The 25,377-nt window shown below is 42.4% G+C and overlaps 1 protein-coding gene across 10 annotated transcripts in view; it reads right to left on the reverse strand.

Annotated features, from left to right (window-relative positions):
- Positions 1-25,377, reverse strand: part of GHR (growth hormone receptor) — a 125,430-nt gene that overhangs the window by 35,123 nt on the left and 64,930 nt on the right. The window lies entirely within an intron of this gene.

The raw sequence follows: 25,377 nt of genomic DNA on the forward strand, positions 1-25,377 counted from the left end.
CTGGGATTGATTATTCACTGTGTCAATAAATGAATAAATAAATAAGTAAATAAATGGGAGAGCTAAAGCAACTAGTGAGTAGCAGGTTCAAAGGAAATAAAGGACAAGCTTCCCCACTCGAGTTCAGAAAGTCCCTATTACATGACATTTAGGATCCTAACATTTTTTACATCTGTATGCTCAAGAGGAGATTTGTCAACTTTACAGGAAAAAATATTCAAAGGTTTTAAATATCAAGGCATCACCTCTGGCTCCATTCCCTCCCCCACCCCCCCATCCCCCACCGCTAGAGACACATCACTGGAGGAATGCTGAATCTCCAGGGCTTGCTCCATCCTTCTGCTCTTCAGTGTGCGTTTGGTAAGCAACCACTGAAGATACAGGAGATAAGATACAAGGGTAAAGGGATTTTAAGTCTTCCTTGGCTTACTGTTTTAAAATCCTTTTGAAAAGTGAAGCCTGCAAGGAAGACAGACATCAGTATCCATCAGTGGTGGATATTTAAATATTTAAAATATTTTTTCTACTACAGAAACTGATTAAACTTTATTTCACCTGTCAGCCTAGGCTTGTCATCCATGATACAAACTTTCTCTTCTACTTCTAGTCAAGAAATCCTGGGCAAGCTCATGTCAGTTCATAGCTCTGTGATAAAACTGCTATTCCATTTTACTGCCCCAAGGAAATCGGAGCTCTGTATAATGTATATACGGAGAGCTCAGAAAGAGGAGTACGGCAAGGGCGGTAGCATGAAACTGACTGTTTCAAAAGGTGTGAAGTCCTGTCCTCTTCTCTTGAACTCTGTCCTGTCTCCTGTCTATAAACAACACTCTCAGGCTCCCTTACAAGTTACTATATAACCACCAGTCTGGGAGTGTAGCCAAGCATGGGGAGGTCTGTGCTAACATCCCCTGTTTAGTCCATGGGCAAAGGTGATTTCTTCAGTCTTTTTATGAAACAAGGCAGAATGCCGTAAGGGAGGACATACCAAACTGTAAGGAAAGGCAGCTGAATAAAGCCCTTCAACACGTAGTCATTTAGCACCCATAGACGGATACTCCTGACACTGTGAAAAAAACTCCTATTAATTTCTCGGTTACCAGAATGCATACAGCATTCATGGTGGTTTTTAGCTTGCTCCCCAGGCAGAGCTGTGAAAAGCAACAGTGACTTGAAGAACTGAAAGAACAGAGTATTTCCTGACCTTCTGCCATGTGCTTATTCTGCTGCTGCTGAATAATGGGCCATATATGATTTATTTAAAGAACGGTGTGCTCATGTTTATCTGAGGAGACCCTTATTGCTGGCTTGAGGATGCACTAAATCCTTGAATGGGTGACATAGGGAGTGTGCTAGTTGTCCAGGCACAAGACATGTTAATGTTAACTCGAAGATATACTAGGTCCTTGAATGGGAGTGTGCTAGTTGTCCAGATGTGAGATATGTTAATGAGTTCCCAGAAAGTTAATGAATAGACATGAGCGACTTTGTATAAAGAGGGGGCTGAAAGGTTCCCTCGGTGTGCATGGCTTTCGTGGAGCGATCCCCCATGTGCCCAGTGCTGCCAAATAAAGATCACCTCTGCTTGCTCGTATATTGGTGACTGATTCTTTAAATCACTTTTTGGATTTAAAAATTGAGATTGTACCAGAGGCAGTTAGAAAAAGATCTTTGCAGGTTATGGCCTTTGGCTCCCACCTCCCTTGTAAATCTTGTGGAGCAGTTCATGCAGCATTAATTCTCTGTGACTTCTATACTACACATGAAGATAAGGCAGAAGATGTACAGCTTTTGGGATTCAGTCACTGATGATGTACCACAATCCAATTCATAGATTAATAGGAAGGCTCAACAAACTGAAGGGGCCATCATGTTTTTTAAGTATGTAAACTGTGAGAAGAGCCAAAAATACCTCTCATTTTAAAGCTCTGAAGAGCCAAATGTGAGGTACTGTTTGTGAGCCCTGTGTGGTAGTGTGGCAGGTCCGAGGACACACTAGTAAGAAAATGTGATTAGTGGAATAATCTAACCCAAGTCCACAATTAACTTTCACACATTTCAGTGGGAACTGAACACACCTGGTGCTAGGCTCCTAGGAAGGCATGACTCAAAGGAAAGGCAACATTAGTGTTTTTTTAAGTCCAGTTTGCAAAAACAGAATAACTAACAATCACGTGATGGGAAAATCAGACAACAAATTCCCTTTTATGGTATTTTGGAGCACCGGGGATCTCAGATTTTATCACTTAACCTAGTGACAGAAATCCTTTTGCATTTGCCATTTTCTCATTTGTCTTCTTGTCCCCCCTTTTCCTCCCTGAACTCTTTGCTTCCCCTGATGAACTCTCTGCCCCTTTCCTCAAGGTGCTTTCCTTCTACCCTTATTTTCTTTCCTTTACTTTTTGAAACATTGGCCCTGATGTGTGAATGTGGGAAGCCCGTGAAGCACTGTTGCTGAGTGCCCAGAAGAGCAGGCTGCTGCCAAGGGACAGACCGCGGTGCAGTCCCAGGGCACAGCTCCGTTTTCTCCTCAGGGCCAAAAGTTCCCAGCAAACCTTCTGAAGTGGGAAGGTGGAAACTGGCTAATCCAGCTCAATCAGGGTGGTGGTGGTGTGGGGTATTATGAAGGGATCCACCCTGGCATCTTGGAAGTAGTACAGCTAGGGTGCATCTGACAACTGTGCTGCCTCCTCCACAGGGAACACCGAGCTTTTGCTATCAAGACAACACCTAAACAGAAAATACATTTTGGTGAACATCTGTGTGAATTCAGTTTTGCAATTTAACATTTTTGCAATCTGAAGTCCAGAAGGGCCCATGAGAACTACAGCTCTGCTATGTGACTGTGAGGACTTACTGAGTTATGTTTAAAGATTGCAACAATAAACACATCAAATGAACTTCACAAGTATTACAAATGAAAAGGTATCAATTCCCTAAAATACTGCAAAGCTGTCTCTGAACTGCTGCCACAGAATCTTTGCCATCTCTTCTAAAAGCTGTGTATAACTGTATATGTGCAACTGTTGCAGCATTTAGCTATTTGTTACAGAATATATAAATCAGGGGTCCTCAAACATTTTAACCAGGGGGCCGGCGTGCGGATGCAGTGGCAGGCAGCCATCTGCGGCTGCTTGGTTCCCCCCCAACCCCCGGCGGGGGGTGGGGTGGGCAGGGGGGGTCTGTAAATATCGGGGGCAGACTGAGGACCCTGGGGGGACATATCCAGCCCACGGGCCGTAGTTTGAGGACCCCTGATATAAATCAATTTAATTTTCGTCACAGGCATCCTGGTGAGAAACTGCTTGTCCACACAATGTCAATTTCTTGTATGAAAACCATCTTTTAAGTTCATATCAAAGATACACTGAATTACATACATGATACATTAACATTTAAACAGCTGTTTAGAAAGCTGGCTTATAAATTAAAAATGTCAGGATCACAGTGACTCCTGAGCAACTTAAATCCTATCACTTGCACAAAAAAGACACAAATTCATTAAGAAATGAACAGAGGGTGGGACTGGCTCTACCATGCTTACTCATGCTGAACTGGGTGTACCTAAACAATTCCCCCATGGGACCCTTCTACAAAATGCAGTACAGGCCTGTTCAGATTAAACTGAGAAAAGAAATGTAATAAAACATTCCCTTTTTACCGCCTTGAAATACTAACCTATTGCTCCTAATGAGAACAAACTGGTGCACTTCTGACACAGTGACTACATGAATCTCAGTCACCAGCAGATTTATGTTTTCTTTTTGCAGCTCTAGCGCACAGTGGAAAAAAAGACATATGTACACAGGAAGAAAATATGTAATGAACATGAGCCAACCTTCCTGAATGCCAGCTGCAACAACGCTGCCTGGATGGGAAAGGCCTAATTGCTGGCGCCCCATAGCTGGCTCAGACATGCTCTTTGCCGATGAGATCTGCATCTCTTCGGTATGAAGCAGCAGGCTGATGAGATGAAGAACTCCAGTTCTAACTTAGACTCTGGAAGAAAGTAGGCTGTAGGGTTTAGGTAGAGCATTTCTGTGTATTTCTTTGCTGGTTAATTCCTTGCGTCTCAGTATCACAAACCTGTCATTTGCTTCCAACCTCCTGTCCTTATCACAGGATCCAGTCTTCAAGATCTTGTGCTCAGTCCCACTTTTGCTGTTCAGAAAACCCTGATCTCCGCTTGCCATAGTGGTCCTCTAATGCACAGAAAGCTGCTGTCCAGGTGCCTTCTCTTCCACCCCATCTAAACTGGCCCAGCCTAGCTCCTTGGCTGCATATCCATCACTCCTGCTATCCTGCACTGCAGAACACCCCTGGATGCAGGACTGATGTCTCTGTTGTCAGCCAGACATGGACCCTGGATGCTTCTTAGCTCATCTGCCTGGAAGTTAGCCAATGCCAGATCACCTTCAGGGAATATCAGCTTGACGTTAACAACCGAGTGGCAGACAACACAAGTAGAGGCTGTATAGAGAGCTGAATCCAACTGCACTGCAGGTAAGCTTATTCTAAAGGACTATCCAAACAAAATTTCAATACTTTCAGGAAGCTTCTGGAACATGGAGAGGGTCACAATCAGGAAGGAGCCCCAAAGGCATGCAAGCAGATAAATAATGCAGACAGGCATCTACAGGGCCATTGAGACTCCTTCAGCTCACATCTACACAGCTGCACAAATAAAACCCTTGCCCATATCCCTTTACCCCAGTTTAGTTCTTGTCCCCACTAAATTTGAACCTCTTCCCTCCTCCACACTGCCTTGGCACCAGCAAGGGGCTAAATGAACGCACACAAGAGACAGGCTTCCTGCTCTCATTTCCAGCACTTGGCCATGTCCCAGCCCACAGCAGCTGGCTGTGGCCGCTGAGAGAAACTGCTTCATCTCTGCAGCCCTGGGACAGAGCGTGCTCAGACAGCCTCTGTCGGCAGCACACACAGGCTTGTCAGTGCTATTTGCTAGGAGAGCCTAAGCAAACTGTGATGTCAGGGTCTTTGGAGATTTTAGTTACTAAAAGTGCAAGCCAGTTTCTACTGAGCACACACATGCACACAGAGCACTGGGAATTCTTGTGGGAGTACCAAAATCTGAGCACATTTTCACAAACTCAGCAAAAGACAATTCCCCAGCGAGCTACAGGCAATTGGGAACACTTCAGTAGGAAGACTTTGGCAATCATAATCACATGAAGGTGCGACCAACGCTGCCTACAGTCATCCTATCAGTAAGCTTGGAAGCGCAGAGGAGCACACGAAGTTGCACTTCTTTATGCTGCATTTATTTACGAGAAAGACGGAATAGTTTAAGCTAGGATGGACCTCTGGGGTCATCTAGCCCAGCCTTATAGCCAAAGCAAGGCCACCTTCACACTTAGATTAGGCTGCTAAGGGCCTTGCCCCGCCCTGCTCTGAGCATCACGAATGACAGAGATCCTGTGGCCTCTCCAGAAAAACTTGCTCCACTCGCAGGGGAAGAATTTTTTCCTCATGCTCAAACCGTTCACCTTCTGTTGCAGTTTGTGACCCCTTGCTATTTTTTGTGCGTAGCTCTCAGAAGAAACTGGCTTGTCCATAAAAGCTCGTGTAGGTAATGGAAAACAAACCCAGTTTCTTCAGCTTCCCCTTGTATATCATGTGCTCCTCCTGCCCTCTAACCATCCTAGTAACTCCCTGCTGGACTGCCTCCAGCTTGTCAGCAATATTTGTAAGTATTTATACAGCTCCACAGATTGCACAATCCTGCCAAGAACACACTGACTTAACAACAGCAAAATAAATACTATGGAACACATTTTACAGATCCTTCACGATTCATTAAAGAAAATGATTGCTAGTGTAGTAGATCTGGGCACTAATTACAGCAGAGTACAGGGCAATTTCCATAGGCACATTCTACAGTAAGGTTAAAAATTAAAGCTTGTGTAAGAATATAAATATTAGGTACAAAATGTCCTGGGGAGTTTGGTAACTCTAAAAAGAACTAACTGAAACCATACTTGGTGTAAGTAGAGGTTACAAATTTTCAGCTGCAACTTTTTTCTGTTAGAATATTCCACTTCTAGCAAGGCTACACATTTCTGTGACGTGAGATTATTTTGGTGTGCTTCTGAACAATATTTCAGAAAAGAAAACCTCATTAATCACCTTCTACACTTAGGAACTGGAAGCGCTCCTTGTGAATGAACACCAGTCAGTTTGTCTGAACTTGTGTCTACAGAGAAGCTCTTCAAATCATCCAGCCCCTGCCTGGGAAGCAGCAACGGACAAGAACTTACCCACATAGCAAAGGTGGTTACCTTATCCTACGGCATGACTTTGTAGCCCTCACACAGGATTTTGTGGATTTGTGAGGCCACAGTTGAGCTCTCCTTGCCCTCCTGAAGACTGTCTCCTCTCTTTTCATTATCCAGACAAACAATGGGGAAAGTGGCGACCATGTGGCAGCAGTTATGATATTCCCAAAGGAGGATAAAAATTATGTATTTCTGACAATGGTTTCCATTGTGAGTAGGAGGGCTGCCAACTCATTCACATATTCCTAACACCAAAAACTGTTAGTGGCTTTGGGGAAATGCAAGGCCAGGTTTCCTGGAAGCACCCTTCCTCCACAGAGCACTGCAGAAGGGGGAAGCAGGCAGAAAAGCTGCATCAACACCACTTGATGCTACTTATCCATATGACACCAGAGGTGCCACTCTACCCCCTTGGTCACGCTGTCACGGGTCAAGTACCCATACAAGGCTCTGCACTCTGATGTTCACTCACGACTCAAAAGATTGATCCTACTTCAAGTATATTTAAAAATACACTTTCAATCTAGTTTTTAGATAATAAAATTGAACCATTTTGGATTAGGCTGCAAAGGCAGGTAAAAAAAATGCACTGAAAACATCAGTGTTTATAAATCACAGTCTATCCAGTATGTAAAGGACTGCAGTCATGGAGTTGAGCAAGAATGACAGAAACCTTGCAATGTAACTCCAAATATTTATCGGTGGCACTACTTTAAAATAAAAATAAAGAACACCAAAACAAACAAAAAAACACCTTTAGGAATCATCAGTATGATGCATTTGAAATTGAAGGGCTATGTAAATAAGATTGGTGCAAGTATATTTAAGGGCCAAATAACAATTTCAATTAAACATATACTGTCTATTAATATATTTTTATCATAATTTGAAGTAATAAAAATAGTAACAGTATAGTAGCAGCATTGTTAAACAAGGTGAAAGAAAAATATTTTTTCTTTAATTCTGTCTCTATGTTCTTAGTAGCAGGAAGTTTTTCTGTCTGTCTTGGCACCATCATTAATATCTTTGTGGTTGGTCTGCCTCTTTTACACAACAATGTGATAGCAAGAGGAAAAAAATGAAAATGAAAATGTGGACATTATGCTGCTAAAAAGCTTCTGGACTTGGGAACAGGAGGAAAATCTGTAAATGTTGTAAACATATTTTTGAAGATCAGTTATGGAGGTGTGTCTTCTAACTCTTATGCATTTCTGATATACTTAAATAACAGATGAAGCCTGCTGCTGAAGACAAGTGGAAGTCATGTGCTTGACTTGCAGCATTACCTAAAAACCCGTAACAGCTTGTCCCCTTTCCCTCCCTATCTTTACAAAACAACTGTTGAACTCTCCTAACAACTCCCCGCTTCAGCCTCACATATGCCTTTCCTATCTGGCACGGTACCTTCTGCTACGATTTCCAAATGTCCTCTTGACACATGCTTGTGCACGTACTGCTGCATCTGCTACTAATTAGGGAGGGATATTTAGCCTGGTTTGAGAATGAGGCTCTTCAACAGGGAAAGCAAGCCTGAAAGTTAGAAACCTTTTCATTGCATTTCTATTAATTTTTACAGACACTGAAATAAAAGAACCTATGAACCTTCTCCAGAAGGCCAGCATATCTGTGCAAACAGATTCAGGTTTCTTCCCAAGATGCCAGAAATTGATTTCTTTTGCTTCCCTTTGAACTACCAGTAAGACTGGCATTTTTCCACATACCTGTCCATGACAGACCTTTCTATCTACAGTTGTTAAAACTCTGTCTAGGCTTGCACAGACTGAACAAAAAATTCATACTGCCTAATCCAGTCAAAAACTATAGTATGTCCCTGCAGAACAGAAACAGTAGACAAAGCAATCAACACACCAGCAAATGTACACAACAGACAACAAAGTCCTTACAAACCACATTAGTTTAGAAGGCTTTACAAACATTTTGAATCAAAGGAACAGAACATTTAGTGCCAATAAAAATGTGCTAAATTGAAGTACATTCTTGTGAATGTTAAATCAGTAAATATGGTGCTGTTAATGCCACAACATTTCCCTAAAGGACAGGTACTTCAAAATACAGCATCTATCATATTCAGTAAGTTTGTACCCTGACTTGCAGAGTAAATTTCCATACCCACAAACAACAGAAGGATGTGGTCATCTATCTAACAGTCTGCAACGGTGAGAGTAATTTAATTCAATGTTAGATCTCCGTGATGCACATAGTGCAGTCAGCAGCCTTTACAATCAGTGGAGAGAAATAGGTACAATCCACATAACATTTTATGGACATCTACTTGAAAATGAAATGAATCATAGTTGAAGCATGCCTGTTATTCCTGTGTTATGGTCAATCTATCTCCTATAGCATCTCTAGCCACAAATGTCTACCATTTCCCCAGAAATGTTAAGTAAGGAACCCTGACTTTCAAAATCCAAGTGGCTTGAGTCCCACAGTGACCATTTTTTACTGCAGACACTGGATAGGCCAACTGAAGGAAATGCTTTGCCGGACCTGCAGTTATGGAAGAGCTGGTAGGGAATGCGAAGATCGACAGCAGCTTCAGCTGTGCAGACCATGACAGTTTCAGAACTGGTGGAGGCAACAGAAGTTGCTGTAAAGGCAACTCTGGTCAGACATATACAGTTTTTTTCCCCACAGTGAGGGTAGTCAAGGATAGCAGCAGGTTTGCCAGAAAGTCTGTGGAGTCTCAATTGTTGGGAACATTTAAACCTTGACAAAGCTCTGAACAACCTGATCTAATATCAAAATTAGCCCCGCTTTCAGCAGGCAGTTGGACTACAGACCTGAAGAGTTTTCTTCTGATTTAAATTATTCTGTGACCAAATGGTTCCATGACTCAATGGGAACCATGTGGACCAGCTACTTAACTGTTAGCTAAGCAGGCTGTAGCTCTTCAGTTTAATAACATGGGGTTCAGAGGTTCAATTTTGGATGAAAACAGTAGTATTTGGAGATGTGGTGAGAACTTCTAGGGCTTTTCAGAAGCGGGGCTTTCTCACATTCAAAGACCCAAGGTGATTCCTTCCCTGCTGCTGCAAAGGAACACAAAATTGGTAAATTCTAAAGAAAGAAAAAGAGACTCTGCCCCTCTTGATGAGCCAGCATTATGCAGCTTTCACTGTACAAAGCATTTTTTAGAGCTTCCCTGAGTTTGATTTCCCTCATATTGGTATCCTTACCCTTCCCTTTCTTACTTCAGCTCTCTTTTATGCATTTTTAGTCTACTCCATCCATACTCTGCTGTCCAGTTCATTCTTGACGTGAATGGCAATACTAAAAATTACTTTGTTTACTCTCTTTATATTCACGTGAAGACAAGACATGAAAATATTCAGATGAATATGCAAAACCATATAGTTAACATACACATATACACACTTGCTGCTTCTGTTTCCATCTAGTGGCCAAACGATGTTTAACTTTTCCCAATCTTCCATAACCGGCTCTTCTTTTTGTCTTATTCCAAAGAGTTATACCTAGCTCACAAAAGAGCTAGGAAACCGGTATCTGTAGAACAAGGTATGAAATTCTGCTGATTCACTGCAGGTTTTTCACCTTAATAACATTTAGAAACAGGCTTCTTACACATCTGGCAGCAAGAGTAGGAAAATGATAGTTGCACATCTCTAAACCCACCAAGAGTGTTTCCAACAATAAATCTTACTGTCTCCCTGGAACTTCTTACTATTCCTCATAAAAGAAAACTAATCTGGAAAACACTATTTTAAGTACTTGTGCCTCTGTCAGTAGAAAATGGTGCCACTCACTAAGAAGGAAAGGCCATAACTATGAGAACTCCAGCTCCTGTTAACAAATGGAACAACTTACCATGTCCAGGACAAACATTATAAATTAACAATTAGTTAGACAGGCAGGGAGTTAGGTCTCACTGTTCTGACAAACATCTCCAATTTCCATGACAATACTGCATGTAGATTCCAGTTGAGTCTGCTCATAAAATCATGTCAAGGCATCATGAGCCTGACGGGTTTAAACCATGATTTGCTTTCAAAGTGGAATATGTCTACTTTTTAGAGAACCACCCTAATAAAGATCCTTAATCATTCTCCAAGGTGTAAACAAGACTGTCCAGTTTGTGACTGTGGATAGAAAGGTAAAATTACACACCAGCATGGTGAGAAACAATTTGCTAAATCTGAACAGTTTGTCTGCTTGTTTCTGCTGGCAATGTAACTCAATGTAACTCAAAATGTAAAAGCATACATTTTATGTTGTGTAACCCAAATCTCAAAAGCGTAGGAATGGGTTCCTGCGCTGACTGTGGTATGTATGGAGCTTATATAGAGAGGTTTGGATGTTCATTAACTAAAAATATTGCCTGCCTTGTTGTCATGTTGTTTTATGTTAAAAATATGTTTCTGCAGATTCCCTTTTTCCACTAGAAAAGAAAAAGCCTAAAATACTTTCTGCACGAACCCATTTTGTATTCATAGGCAGGGAAAAGCAGTATGAACCTTCTTCTTTTATCCCTCCTTTTTCCAGAGAAGTTTCATACTCAGTTCACCCTTTCTAATTGCTCTGGTCTCTCAGTATTTTCTTTGTTTGCATTTCCATGTTTTGCCCAGTGAGCACTCAGAACCATCGATCTGGTAGAACTGCTGCCCTTCAGCACAGTTTTACCATTTTCTAGCACTGGTTTCCCTGAACCACTCAATAATTCTGGCAATATTCCCTCATGCAGTACAATAAATCCAGGGAACACCTTTAATTTTGAGCGTTATTGGGTGCAAAGGGTTCTTAGCTGCTTACAGGATGAAATTAGGGCCTAACAGCCATACTTATTGCTTTGAAATGTAAATGTTCTGCCAGGGATTAATGAATTACCTTTATAGGACTGTAAACTGCCATACAGAGCACTTGTGAAAATTTATTCCTACAGGTATTTAAATACTAATGCAACTGAAAATCAGTAAACTCTGAATGTTACTCACTCAGAACACAGATACCCTGTTCCTGACTTTCAACTTAATACGTATCGGATCATGTAATTGTTATAACTGTTACAAAATGTTGCTACAATTAAGAGTATTGCAACCTGTAGGGACATATCCCCCTACAGCTCCACTTTATGGAATTGCCCTCTATATGTTAAATGGTTTGGTATCAGTTCCTCAATAGAGGTCACCTCTAACCACCCACCATCTCAGCCCATCTGGGATCATACAAGCACAGAATAATTTAAATGGGAAGTCTCTTTGGTGGCTATCTAGCTCACTTTCGAAGAATGGCCAACTTCAAAGCCAGATCAGGCTGCTGAGACACTTAGACAAGCCCATGCTGAATATCTCCGAAGATGGGGTTCCTGCAGCCTCTCAAGTGTGCTCCAGTGCTCAGTCACTTGCTGAGGAGAATTTTCTCCTTATGTCCAAGCAGATGTTTGCTGTTGCAGCTCGTGACCACTGCCCCTTGTTCTGTGTGTACTTCTGAGAGCAAACTGGCTCCACCTTGCACCTAACTGCCCTTGCTGTACTGAGGATTGCAGAAAACAGAAACCCGATGCCCCTTCTTCAGGTTAAAAAAGCCCCGTTTCATTAGCCTCCTCTACACCAAGTGCTCCATCCTTCCATCTGCGTAGTGGCCATCTACTGGACCCTGGTTTGTTGTTATGTCTTCTGCTGGGATGTCCCACACCATAAGAAAACCAGACACAGCACACCAGAGTGTAACAGAGCGGAATGATCTCCTCATTTGACCTTCTTGCAATGCTCTCGACAGTGCAGTCCGCTGTGTGGCTAGCCTTTAATCTCACCCATCATTACCCACCTCTTCTTTTCTGTCTTTTCTGTTTTCTCCTCTCTCATGTGGCACTGAAAAATCTTTCAAGAAGCACCCTGGTGCGAGGATCTGTACAGAGCACACCTTCATGGATTCACCATTGTTATACAGCATGACCCATCATACAGTAACACTTTTTTCTTTGCTTATTTTTTTCAGGTTTCAATAGCCTTCACATAATTTCATAAACACATCTCTCTGGTTCAAAAAAGTCGAAGTATATTCATAATAAGTACGTGAAACTGTCAAGATGTTACTTGCCAGAAATGTTTGATCTCAGCAGAATGAAAAGGCAGGAAGGAAGATCCTGGGGACTACAGGCCTGCCAGACTGACCTTGGTGCTGGGGAAGGTTATGGAGCAGATCATCCTGGGTGCCATCACGCAGCACGTGCAGGACAGCCAGGGGATCAGGCCCAGCCAGCACAGGTTTGTGAAAGGCAGGTCCTGCTTGACCAACTGGATCTCCTATGACAAGATGACGCCTGCCTAGTGGATGAGGGAAAGGCTGTGGATGTTGCCTACCTGGGCCTTATTAAAGCCTTTGACACCATCTCCCACAGCATTCTCCTGGAGACACTGGCTGCTCGTGGCTTGGGTGGGTGTGCTCTGTGCTGGGTAAAAGGCTGCTTAGATGGCCAAGCCTAAATGATTGTGGTGAATGGAGTTAGATCTGGCTAGTGACTGGTCACCAGTGGTGTTCCCCAGGGCTCAGTACTGGGGCTGGCTCTCTTTAATCTCTTTATCAATGATATAGATGGGGGGATTGAGTGCAGTAAGTCTGCAGGTGACCCCCAGCTGGGGGGAGCGTTGATCTGCGGGAGGGCAGGAGGCTCTGCAGGGGGGTCTGGGCAGGCTGGAGCGATGGGCCCAGGCCAGTTGTGTGAGGGTCAACCAGGCTCAGTGCCGGGTCCTGCCCGTGGGTCACACCAGCCCCCGCAGCGCTGCGGGCTGGGGGCAGGGGGCTGGGAACTGCCTGGGGGGAAAGGGCCTGGGGGGGCTGGTCGGCAGCCGGCTGGGCATGAGCCCCCCGTGTGCCCAGGTGGCCAAGGAGGCCAGCAGCATCCTGGCTGGTGCCGGGAACGGCGTGGCCAGCAGGGCCAGGGCAGTGCCGTCCCCCTGCACTGGGCACTGGCGAGGCCGCCCCTCGACTCCTGTGTTCAGGTTGGGCCCCTCACTGCCAGGGGGACGCAGAGGGGCTGCAGCGTGTCCAGAGACGGGCAGGGGGCTGGTGCCGGGGCTGGGGCACAAGGCTGGTGGGGAGCGGCTGGGGGAACTGGGGGGGGGTCAGCCTGGAGAGGAGGCGGCTCGGGGGTGACAGTATTGCTCTCTGCAACTACCTGACAGGGGCTGTAGCAAGGTGAGTGTCTGTCTCTTCTCCCAAGTAATAAGCGGCAGGACAAAAGGAAACGTCCTCAAGTTGTGCCACAGGAGGTTTAGACTGAATATTAGGAAATTTCTTCTCTGAAAGGGTTGTCAAGCAGTGGTGGAACAGGTTGTGTAGGGCGGTAGCTGAGTCACCGTCCCTTGGGGCATTAAAAAGATGTGTAGATGTGGCTCTTAGGGACATGGTTTAGTGGTAGACTTGGCAGTCTTAGGTTAATGGTTGAACTCAATGCTCTTAAAGGCCTTTTCCAACCTAAATGATTCTATGATTCTAAAGGCTAATAAAATTTGAAGAGTGACGCTAGCATTACAAGAAATATCTCTCTACTTAATGCTCTCAGCGAGGGAAATAGTGTCTGAAGTTAAGTAAAACATAAAATAAAACAAACACAACAGAAATTTTCTTCCACCTCTTCCTGGAACAGCAGATTTGACTTGTGTACAGAAGGGTCTATTGATCTTCCCTTCCAGTAACTGAAAAGTCAAAAAAGTTTGTTGACAGTATTACTGGATCATAATCTATCTGTATAGTGCACACTTTAAAAACATCACCTTTATTACTAATACAATGGAAAAATGCAAAACCCAGTAAAATCAGAAGGCTGCTTCTCTATTAGGATTTAGTTGTTTTGTCTTCCAAGTCACCATATACTCAACCATCACATTCCCCTTAAGATTTCTGGAAAATTCTTCTCTGTATCTCTGTTTATAAACAAAAATAATAGTTGCGAAACTTGTTGTTGTGATTCTGTATTAAATCTCTATTAAGTATCTTGATATTCTTAAATGGAAGGTCTCCATAAGAAACTTACACTGTGGTCATTTTTTTCTATTATATATGGTTCTACCATAGTCTGCAATGTATATGAAGACATCAAGAGCTTTCTGAAGATCATTTATCATAGCACACTATACTACTACTACTATTTCATTTACTTTAAATCAAACTGGAACACTAGTATAGGCAAGGGATTTTATGTTTTCAAATTACATTGCATTTTGCCTTGGATGGGTGAGCAGGCCACAAACCTCCCACAGCTGCAGATGGTGAAATACTCCTTTAACATAAATGGGCAAATTGGAAAATAAGCCAACTGCACTTACGAAAAAAGAGTATAAAACTAAGACTGAACATTGATTTCAATGAGTGAATCTTTCCCACATAATTCAAAAAGGCAGAGAGAATTTAGATTTCTCAGCTGACAGCAGGTTTGATACGATTCACTATGTCCTGTATTATCTTTGTGGGTAAACTGTTAAGCTGCTTATTGAGAAGAAAGGAAAAAAAAAATACAAAACCACACCCTTAGCCCTCAATTCTCTTATCACACAAAATACACTAAAAAGTAAACCCATTAGGTAGTCATGCCTTAAGTCTTTTATGTCTGAAGGTTTTCCCTTAGAAGAGTTATTTCCAGTTCTCCAGCTACACGACATGGCACCAGCTTACTGCCAAAAGCTTGTGTTCTTGGACGTGGCTGCAGTTCCCAAGGACGGATAAAGCCTCCTCAGCTGGAAAAACCTGGTTGCAGAAGGAACTACCAGAAGAGATGCTGAGTGCTGCCCATTCTTGTGCTGCATTGTTTTTCTTCTGGTGTTTCTCCCCCTGCCTTGCCCCTGCTTTTTTTTTTTTTTTTTAACTAACTGCAATGGTACTTATTTCATACCAAAAGCAGAAGAGGAGCCAAGGACTCCCTCAAGCTGTCTAGAGACTTTACTATTTCCAGTATTTTCTGTGGAAATAGCATAAATACCAGAATCAGGAGGACATACCAACACAGGAGCTGCTCTAATTCTGCATGATGTTTCTATTTACTCCTGCTCAAAACCTGAACTTTCATTTGCGCATAATGTCTTTAAACTCTATCACAAGGTTGGCAGACAGTCAAACTTCCATGGCACAGTAAGACTTTTGAGATCCTTACTCTTTTATCGCTTTCTTTTAAAAACTGGCTGTGTGGTATTTGTGTCAACACTATTTTTGACCACGTTATTCCGGAAAGCTCATGTCAGATGCAATATCTAGTATGAAAATGCACTAGTCCCAACCAGAATTACTTTCACTGTTCTGCACACACTGGGAAACAGTGTAAAATCAGCTATGCCCAGCTGGCTTCTTCCCTCCAGGGTACAGCTGGATGCAACCTGTGTGCTGCCATCAGGTAGCCTCTGCACCCGGCAGCCCAGCCGCAGCCTGCAAGACTGCATGTGAGACACACCTTTGCTGTTGAGGCTGTTGGCTCTTCATCTTAGGACACCAATTTTAGGGCATCTGACGAATAACAGCCTGGAGAAAGCCACACTGAGGAAGACCTCCACAGACCTGTTCTGATTTTGCTCACCTGTTTTGGGCCTTCTCTGCATTTTCCCAGCTCTGCTGCACGTTTTCTGGGCAGGGATGAGCAGAGCTGTGGTGAACAGGGAGCTGACCTTCTCAGGAGACTGCCTGCCACAGTGGCAGAATCCCAGCTCTGAGTCATAACATTCGGAGCCCATGAACTGACGTGCCACATTAGGGTTGTACTTTCCTTACAACTACCATTCTGCATTTGTCTACGCTGAGTATTGTTTGCCAATTTATCACCCAGGCACTTGCCTTGTAAGGACTTTCTGCAGCTCTCCAGCAGGCCCTTCGCACTTCAGCGGAGCACTGGCAAACTTCTTGTTTTGCAAACCTCAGCATTTGCCTCCTTTGCAGAGCCGTTTACGGATATGTAGAAGAGAACAGATCCTGGCACAGATGCCACCTCCCCTCACTGATTCCTGCTCTCTGTTTCGTATCCTGCTTGTCCATGCAAGTACTGTCTCCCTTATATCTCTAAGGGACTAATTTTTCCTTACACAGATCTGGAAGGATTCCCTCTTACTGTGTTTGCTTCTTAAGCGTCTACTGTCTTATGCCTGCACACTTACGATAATTCAAGATTAAAAAAAAAAAATAATCCACTCAATCACAATCAATCAACTGGATTTCATATACTTTCCTGAACTGTTGTAACCTCTGACATGGCTTTGTTGGTTTGGCACACTGTGCCTGCTGTTTTTGAGAAAGAGCTGTCAGTCTCTGTCCAGAGATGAGGCTCTGTATCTGGCCCAATAAATGTAATTTTTGGGGCTTTATAAGTTTTCTAAACATTTTTACTCACTGATTCTACATGCAATACGTGATCAAGCTGGAGGTCTTAGGAAATAACAGAAAAAGATGAGAAACTAATTCAGCAGGAAGACTGAATCCTGTTTCATGAGATGGTTGTGATCTAACCCTGTCCTGGAAGCATGTATTTTAAAATTCCCATACTATTTCATTTCTGAGGACAAAAGAAGGATTTTAGTTTCCAGAGCTTAAAACACACACCATTTCAAGTACACCAAAAATAATTTCAAATAAAAATGAAAACACAGAAATGGAAAAAAATCCTAGCCCCTTCCAGTAAGAAACCTCCCACAACATTAAACTGAAATGCCCAATATATATTTCTGTCTCCTCTAGAGAGATTTCATTTTCTGTATCTTGCTGTGTTTTATGAATAACAAACTATTTTAAGCATCTAAATTGCCACATGATTCAGTGATGATAAAAGCCAGCAGAACACATTTGAACTCTGCACACATCCATCTCCTCTTGTTTTTAATGGTTTAGAACTGCTCTAATGTATTTACACAGGTAGGTAGCTTAAAAATCTGGAACACAGGAAACCTTTGGGCTAAGCTCAACATGATTGAAGTTCACAGTAATGGATGAAAAAAAATTACAACAAGCTAAAACAAAACATTTCAAAACAACTGTTCTGCAAACATTTTACAGAATTTACAACTAAATGCAATTTTCTCAGTTATGAAAAAAGACTGTTTTAATGCCAATATTTCTTTATGTTTTAAAATATACATTTGGCAAAAGGATCGAATATGACATCTAGAATATGTTCTTATGTATTACATCTCATCCTTTAAAGTAAACCATGCTTCTAAGATTCCATCTTCTTCAGTAAGGTATTTTACAAAGTGAAAGAAAAATCCAGTCAATTAGAAACTCCCATTGTGGCTACGGTTCTATCACAATTACAATATGACAGGTACCTGTAATTGAGATTTATCTACTTAGAGATCTGTGAAAAGAAAAACATTTTAAGTTGCCTATGTAGCACATACAAAATATTAATGGAACTCATCAAAAATACAGATAATGGTTAGATAAGCTACCTTGAGGGTGGAAAAGTGATAAAAATTCTTCTTTTAGATTCTTCTTTTAAATCTGCAATATTGATATTTCACTGAGAAAGGTACTTTCTAGGGTCATTAAAATCTTTTATAGCTTGAACCATCTTCTGCCTGCATTCAAGCAATTCAGTTTAACTAATTCTTGAAATTCTTTAAGACTATACAAAAAGATGAAAACTTTTACAAAATATGTTTTATATTCACATGCTTTTAATAATGTCTTGTCTTCATTAGCAAATTACTCAGACTAGGAAAGCGAGGTAATGCACAACAGGCAGCTACATAAGGAGATGACTGATTTGCTGCTTTCACTTTCAATATTAGTTGTTACTTTCACAATAATAGGTAAAGGATTTTAGTTGGATGTGAGCTCCTAGTTTAAATTAAAATTCTAATATAAGGAAATACAACCATACAAACAGTATGACAATTAGATGTTTTATCACTTCTCAAAATCCCACTATCTAGTCATCTGTACTCATCTTCTCATCCTTGAAAATCCAAGTCTACATTAGTACATCCATCATAATTGATTTAGACTAATGGTATGCAGAGTTTCCATCTTTTCAGACTAACCCCCCTACCCCATCCCAACCCCCCCCAAACAAAAAAGGGAGGAGAGCAGGGGAACAACCTAACAGAAGACACAAACGCATGCAGTGAAGGGATCACTAAGCCCCATGCTTGTGTGACACCTGTGGCTGGTCCTTTATTTAGGAAAGGACTGCTGGTGCTAGTGGTGCTCACACACACCACAGAAGTGCTGGACAGGAACAAGTGTTTACTTGCTGTCCTAAATAATGTTATAAATGACACTTATATCAATCCAGTCAGTATTTGGGTACGCAAAGGAACTGGCAAGCTAGACTGTTTTGAAGGCAGGGAGGAAGCCAAGCATTGTACTCTAGGGCTGGTGCTTCTTTCGTCTCACTAAATGGTGCCAAATTCACAGTCCAAAGCAAATATGCAGCTCAGCCAGTGACAATGCAGCCTTTTCCACAACATTTCATCAATATGTTTTTAACGTGTTTCACACAGATCATCTCTGAAAGGACAGTGGTGCAGCTACACTTAAGAGAAATCCCTGCTCTGCTGATGCACTAATAGCAAAGCAATTACGTATCTTGACCTTAGTGATTTTCTAATGGAGCTTACTAGCAAGCAGCTTGGCTTCTATAGTGCATCTAAAAGCTTTCAGAAACTAAGCAGCTTAAAAATAAGTCAAATGTAACCTGTCAAAGAGTGTATCTAGAATTGATACAACCATGCGCCTGCTTGTAAAAGTACCTTCTGCAAGCACTTGCTGGTTAGCAGGAGCCATGGACCAGGGACACCTCTTCTCTTGTCCCAGCACAGATGCCTTGGTCACTACCTGCCACTGTGGGCGTCTGGGTCACTTACAGGTTCTCCAAACTTGAGTCATCTGAGCTGAGATTTTCTTAATCAGGTGTATGTCTCATGACAAAACCAGGACAACCAGCCTTTTCAGAGTACAAGAAGAGGGGAAAATAGGTTCACAGTTCAAAACAAAATACTTCTTTGAAAAGTTCTGGCATTTCCATTTTTATGTTTGGATCATATTATTCTGTGGGGAGATGGGTTGCAGGGTCACATGGACAACAACAACTAAAGGAAAGTGAAAATTTCTTAGAACTGGCTGTGCCCTTCTATATGCTCAGAGCGCATCAATGAATGGAAGCAACACCAAGGGGTGCTCTGGGCATCTCAGCTACTTGAGGAGCCCTGCAGACAAAGTGTTTCAGGTGCTGCTGACACTACCAAAATCTTTAACATTTAAAGCAACCTTTTGTAACTCAACTTCACCAGGCATCACTAGGAAAGAAGCATATATACACACACTATGTGCATATGCTGATACACAGATCGAAGAGTATGAACACAAGCTCCATTCATACATCTAAAAGTGTGGGTGGCCATTTCAGAGTCTCCCATGGCAAAAATTAGTTATGGGCCCACATTAGCACAAGCCCTTGCCTGTTGAAAGAAAAACACAGTTTTTGCAAGTATGGATACTTATGCAGAAAACAAATATGCAATGGAGGAAACTTCAGTGTTTTCTCTGCTTGCTGGTGGTGTCCCCTACCTCCTGACAAGCACACAGCCACATTCCCCTGCCTTGGCAGAGAAGCCAGCCCACCAGCTTCGTGAGCTCTGGAAGAAGAGATAAATTTTTCTACCATTTTGCTCTGCACAATAAATGCTATGTGGTTGACAGAGGATATTGCACAATCTCAGCAATTTCATCACCATAATATCTGATTGACTCAAACTGATTAAGGAGTTTGTCCTTAGAGACCCTTCTCACTTCATAGTTGGGGAGCTGGGACACAGCTAATAATCAGTTTTCCAAGGACACAGAGGAATTTCTGTAGCACAGCTAGAAACTTGTTTCAGACCACTGTAGTTATTACAGAACTATTACTCTCCCTGGAGTCATGGGGATTTTGCCTACTTTAGAACAAGTAAGTGGCTTTGGAAGCTCACCTGTTCCTGCCAACATGTCTCAGCCTCATCTGAAGGGCTCAGGCTATTGCCACTCCTTTTTTTCTGCTGAGACCCATGACAACCCGGCTAACTGGGGCATGCTTCCTCCAGAAAACAATAAAAAAACGAAAATCGTAACTTCACATAAATCATGTGAGAACGACCTACTAATAGAAAAACCCACAAAGCAGGCTTAATCAGTAAAACAAATCTCACTTACATCTTAGCACTGAAATAAACACTAGGGAACTCAGGATAGCCCAAGTGCTCTGCACAGCAGCTCTCCTGACATGTCCCATACATTGGGCTGCGAGGATTTCAGTATGCCAGCACTGTGCCTCCTAGGGACACATCCATCCTGTAGCCATCCCAAATATGGAACAATTTTTATTCCTTACCTGTGACCTAAGCCTTGGCCTGATTTAAAGGAAGAAGGATTTCTTCTTATGCATTTTTTAAAAATAATGTGTCTTTCTAACATATGCATTTAATAGCTCCACTGTGTTATGCTAACAACGAGGAAATGCTGCAGGACTTTCCCATCTGCATAAGAAGTCAGAGCAGCTTACCTCTAGTAGACATATCAGGGATTTTCAGGGATTTTCTAAAATTAGTTTTAGAAGAAAACTATAGCAGCTTTTCATAAACTGACATTGAATGCATAATGGGATTCCCACAGCCAAGCAGAACAACAAACAGAGACCAATTCTCTTTAAATCCTGGAGTCCTATCAGTGTAAGCCATACATTACTTGTATTGGTCCCCACTTGTACCCTTGAAGTGTGTTAAGAGCCACATACCAAGTCTAATATTCTATTTCCTTTAGGGATAGCTATGACTTAGGGAAAAATAATGTTGTTTCTAGAAAGACAGTATGCATACACAGGTATCTGGGGATTACTGGCGATCTTAATTGTATTTCACACATCTTTGCAAGCTGCTGAGATGTAAAACCCAAGAACTGCAAAGCACTGACAGTCATAACTCATGTTTCTTAAGGGATTTCAAGGGGATATAATGAAATCAAATAGCAAGACTTTAACTGCTGACACTTCTCTGAACAAGAAGAAAACAGAGCCTCATTCTCTTAAGAAAAAATTCACATTTGGCTTAACAAATTAGAAGAAAAAACATGTTGAATTCCCATGGTAGCAAGATCTCAGAAACTGAAAAACAGCATTTAACAATAACTTACAATCAAGTCTTCTGTTATAAAGTTGGACAACACAGACCAAACACTAACTCCGTTAGATATAATCTTTGCAGTCTTTCCTGTAACTAGAACTGCTACTTAAGTCTATTAGCTAGATAAACTGGTGTATTAGAATATCAAGTCTGCTATACCCAGGGGATAAGATAAAATGTCAAACTGGGAGTTCTGCAAAGATAATACAGTTATTTTGAGATGGTCAGCACGTCTGGAAAGAAGCCCTCACCTCCTGCAGAACACCAACTGGAAGCTATCACTCACTTATCTGAACAAAACATTCACAAGGCTGCACCACATGCAAACGTGACACATTCTGTAACGCATGTTCCTCCCAGTAAAAAACAAATGATTCTTTACTTGGGGAGGAAAGACAGGACAACCCAGAGAAAAACGTACTTCAAACAATGAGCAGTGTTTATGGCTTTGGAAAAGTAGATAATAGCAGCCGGATATTTTGGGGAAGTACGTTCAATTCTGCTCCCTTTGTCTTTGCTACCTCTCTTAACATGTCTCAGTCAGGAGGGTTCTGCAACATTCTTGCAATGATTTTTATAGACAAGGATGCAAGTCAACCAGCTTGGCCAAGAATGGGAGGTTAAACAGTCTCAGCTATAACAGCTGGATATGCTGAAGAGCTCCCAGTGCATCTTTTCAACAGCAAAGTCTTGCCTTCTATACTTCTATACTCTGTAAAGTATGGGATGGGACTGATGGGAGGGATGCCATGCAGAGGGACCTTGACAGGCTTGAGAACTGGGCCTGTGTGAATTTCATAAAGTTCAACAAGGCCAAGTGCAAGGTCCTGCACATGGGTCAGGGCAATCCCAAGCATCTGGGCAGAGAATGGATTGAGAGCAGCCCTGAGAAAAAGGACTTGGGGGTGCTGGTATACAAAAAGCTCAAGATGACCCAACAATGTGGGGTTGCAGCCCAGAAAGCCCTGGGCTATCCTGGGCTGCATCAAAAGAAGCGTGGCCAGCAGGATGAGGGAGGTTACTCTCCCCATCTACTCAGCTCTTAGGAGACCCCCCTGGAGCACTGCATCCAGCTCTGGAGCTCCCAACATAAGAAGGACATGGACTTGCTGGAGCGAGTCCAGAGAAGGGCCATGAAGATGATCAGAGGGCTGAAGCACCTGTCCTATGCAGACGGGCTGAGACAGTTGGGGTTGTTCAGCCTGGAGAGGTGAAGGCTCCGGGGAGACCCTGTAGTGGTCTTCCAGTACTTAAAGGGGGCCTACAGGAAAGATGGGGAAGGATTCTTTGCCAGGAAGTATAAGTGTATAAGACAAGGAGTAATGGTTTTAAACTGAAAGAGGGAAGATTTAGGTTAGATGTTAGGAAGAAATTCTTTACTGTGGGGGTGGTGAGGCACTGGAACAGGCTGCCCAGAGAGCAGCTGTGGATGCCCCATCCCTGGCAGTGTCCAATGCCGGGCTGGATGGGGCTTTGAGCAACCTGGGCTGGTGGAAGGTGTCCCTGCCCATGGCAGGGGGGCTGGAACTAGATGATCTTTAAGGTCGCTTCCAACCCAAACCATTCAAAGATTCTTTGACTCTATTGCATAATCCAGCCAGGACTTTAATTTAGTTCTGAAGGGTGCTAGGTGTATCAAAAGGCATGTGTCAAGAATAAGGGGAGATACCTTGGGTTTTTCTGATTAACTTCTACAGCTTCCTATTGTGAAAATGCTATGGAGTCAGAAAGGAAAGATAATAAATTATTGATCTCACATTTGCTCATTATTTGTGGAGCTGCCCTAGATACAAGTGTTTTTCCTGTGTAATGGTTTGATCTTCACAGCATGAAGATCTGAGCTCTGGAGCCAAGTGCAGGCATCTTTGGATAACAGGGCAATTTCTGACTAAAACAGATGAGGCAATTACAAAGATAACTAAACCAGTTAGCAAGACCAAACAACCCCTACAAATCCACTGAAGAATATATAGGAGAATGAAACAGTTCACTAGAATATAAATTATGTTGTTTATGTACACACATCAGCATTTTTCCACGTTGTTTACCAGTGTTTTATACCTCCTTTTTAAGAAATCGCTCTCATTTCCTTTTCCCTATGAAATAAATGGACTTAATTAAGCAGTGGACAACAATCAGACCGGTGACTTATACTTCCAAACACCTCACTGGGATGAACCTCAAACATAAACACATAGTGTATGACAGAAAACACTTCTGTGTTATACTCTACCCTCAACTGTTTCTGGTGTTGAAGCCCTCTAAAACAGATACTAAGAACTCAAAAAGGCATTTCTTTTCCTTGCCAAAATATGAACCACTAATAATTTCCATTCCTTTAATAATTACTTTTAACTTCCAGAAGAACACTTCACTGCAAGCAAAGATTAACCTGGGATATATACGAGTGGATTAAAACAAATGGTTTGAAATAAATCCTATACAACAGTAACTATAGTTGACTTCAGCATTTTCACTGAAGTAATTATATTCAGTACTAACTATATAAATAATAAACAGACCATGTTAACATTCATAATTACCTACATTCGCTTCCCTAACAACTGCAATTTCCTGTTCAAAGTCAAACGATCACATTATCTGCTTTGTGCTTTAGTGATGAAGAGACAGAAAACAAAAGGTATAATAACATTATTTTACTTTGTACATGTTCTCATTTAAGATTTAATATTTATTAAATGTTAACAGTTTTTCCTGTTTTAGAGTAGGCATGGGTGGCAAACACCAAGTGCCTTTTAGAAGAAACATGAAGCACATGGTGTTTGACAGTCAGGCATGTAATTGTTCCAGTTATTTTGTCTCTACAAAGTATAAACAAAGGGGTTCTAGCGGAGAGAGATTCAAGGGTTAACTCTTGATCCAAGTGAGTTTTCAAATTTGCTTCTAAGGTCTCTGTGTCAGCCCTAAAGCAAAGACTACATATCGCTAGAGGAATAATAAACAAACAAAATCCCAGACCAAATACAGAATAATCATATTTCATTTCAGCAGGTTTCGTTCTGGGTGACAGTCAGGACGGCCTACAAAAGAGACACTTCTCGGTCTGGGTGGAAGTTTTGCATTTCCCTAGCCAGACAGCACTCCGTCACTCCAGCAGTGTAATGCCGAGTGTTTGCACACATGGACACAGGGCAACTGCAGCCCCTGGAGGGCTCCTGCCCACACACATCCTTCTCTTTCACTCCCTTGGCACCATGCAGGACTGAACTGATTTCTCTTCCATCCTACCAAAGAGCTTTCCAAGCAGAAGAGGTCTTGCTGATTTAATTTCTCCTTGTGCAGTCTGCAGAAGGGAAATACCCTTGGATGTTTTGGCTGTGAGAGCTGATAATTTGTTCCTTTGTTTCCCTTCTTGATTAATTTTTAATCCATGGAAATGCCTCCATTTTATCCCCTGGCATTTTTTTAAGGAACCTTTGTTACGAAGTTCTATCTAAGGGTCTCCGACAATCCACATTGTACAGACTGAACAAGCATTTTGCATGTGCGTGCTGAAACCTTTGAGTCAGCAGTTATGGGTGACAGATACCAAGTGTCTTTTGAAAGAAACATGACTTACACAGACTCGCAAATATATCATGGGCCCATGTGAACCTCATGAAGTTCAACAAGGCCAAGTACAAGGTCCTGCACACAGAACAGGGCAATCCCAGGCACAGATACAGGTTGGGCAGAGAATGGATTGATAGCAGCCCTGAGGAGAAGGACTTGGGGGTGCTGGTGGACAAGCTCAACATGGCCCAACAGTGTGGGCTTACAGCCCAGAAAGCCAACAGTATCCTGGGCTGCATCAAAAGAAGCGTGGCCAGCAGGATGAGGGAGGTTACTCTCCCCCTCTACTCAGCTCTTAGGAGACCCCCCTGGAGCACTGCATCCAGCTCTGGAGCTCCCAACGTAAGAAGGACATGAACTTGTTGGAGTGAGTCCAGAGAAGGGCCATGAAGATGATC

This window comes from Falco peregrinus, chromosome Z (assembly GCF_023634155.1).
Source record: "Falco peregrinus isolate bFalPer1 chromosome Z, bFalPer1.pri, whole genome shotgun sequence".
NCBI lineage: Eukaryota > Metazoa > Chordata > Aves > Falconiformes > Falconidae > Falco > Falco peregrinus.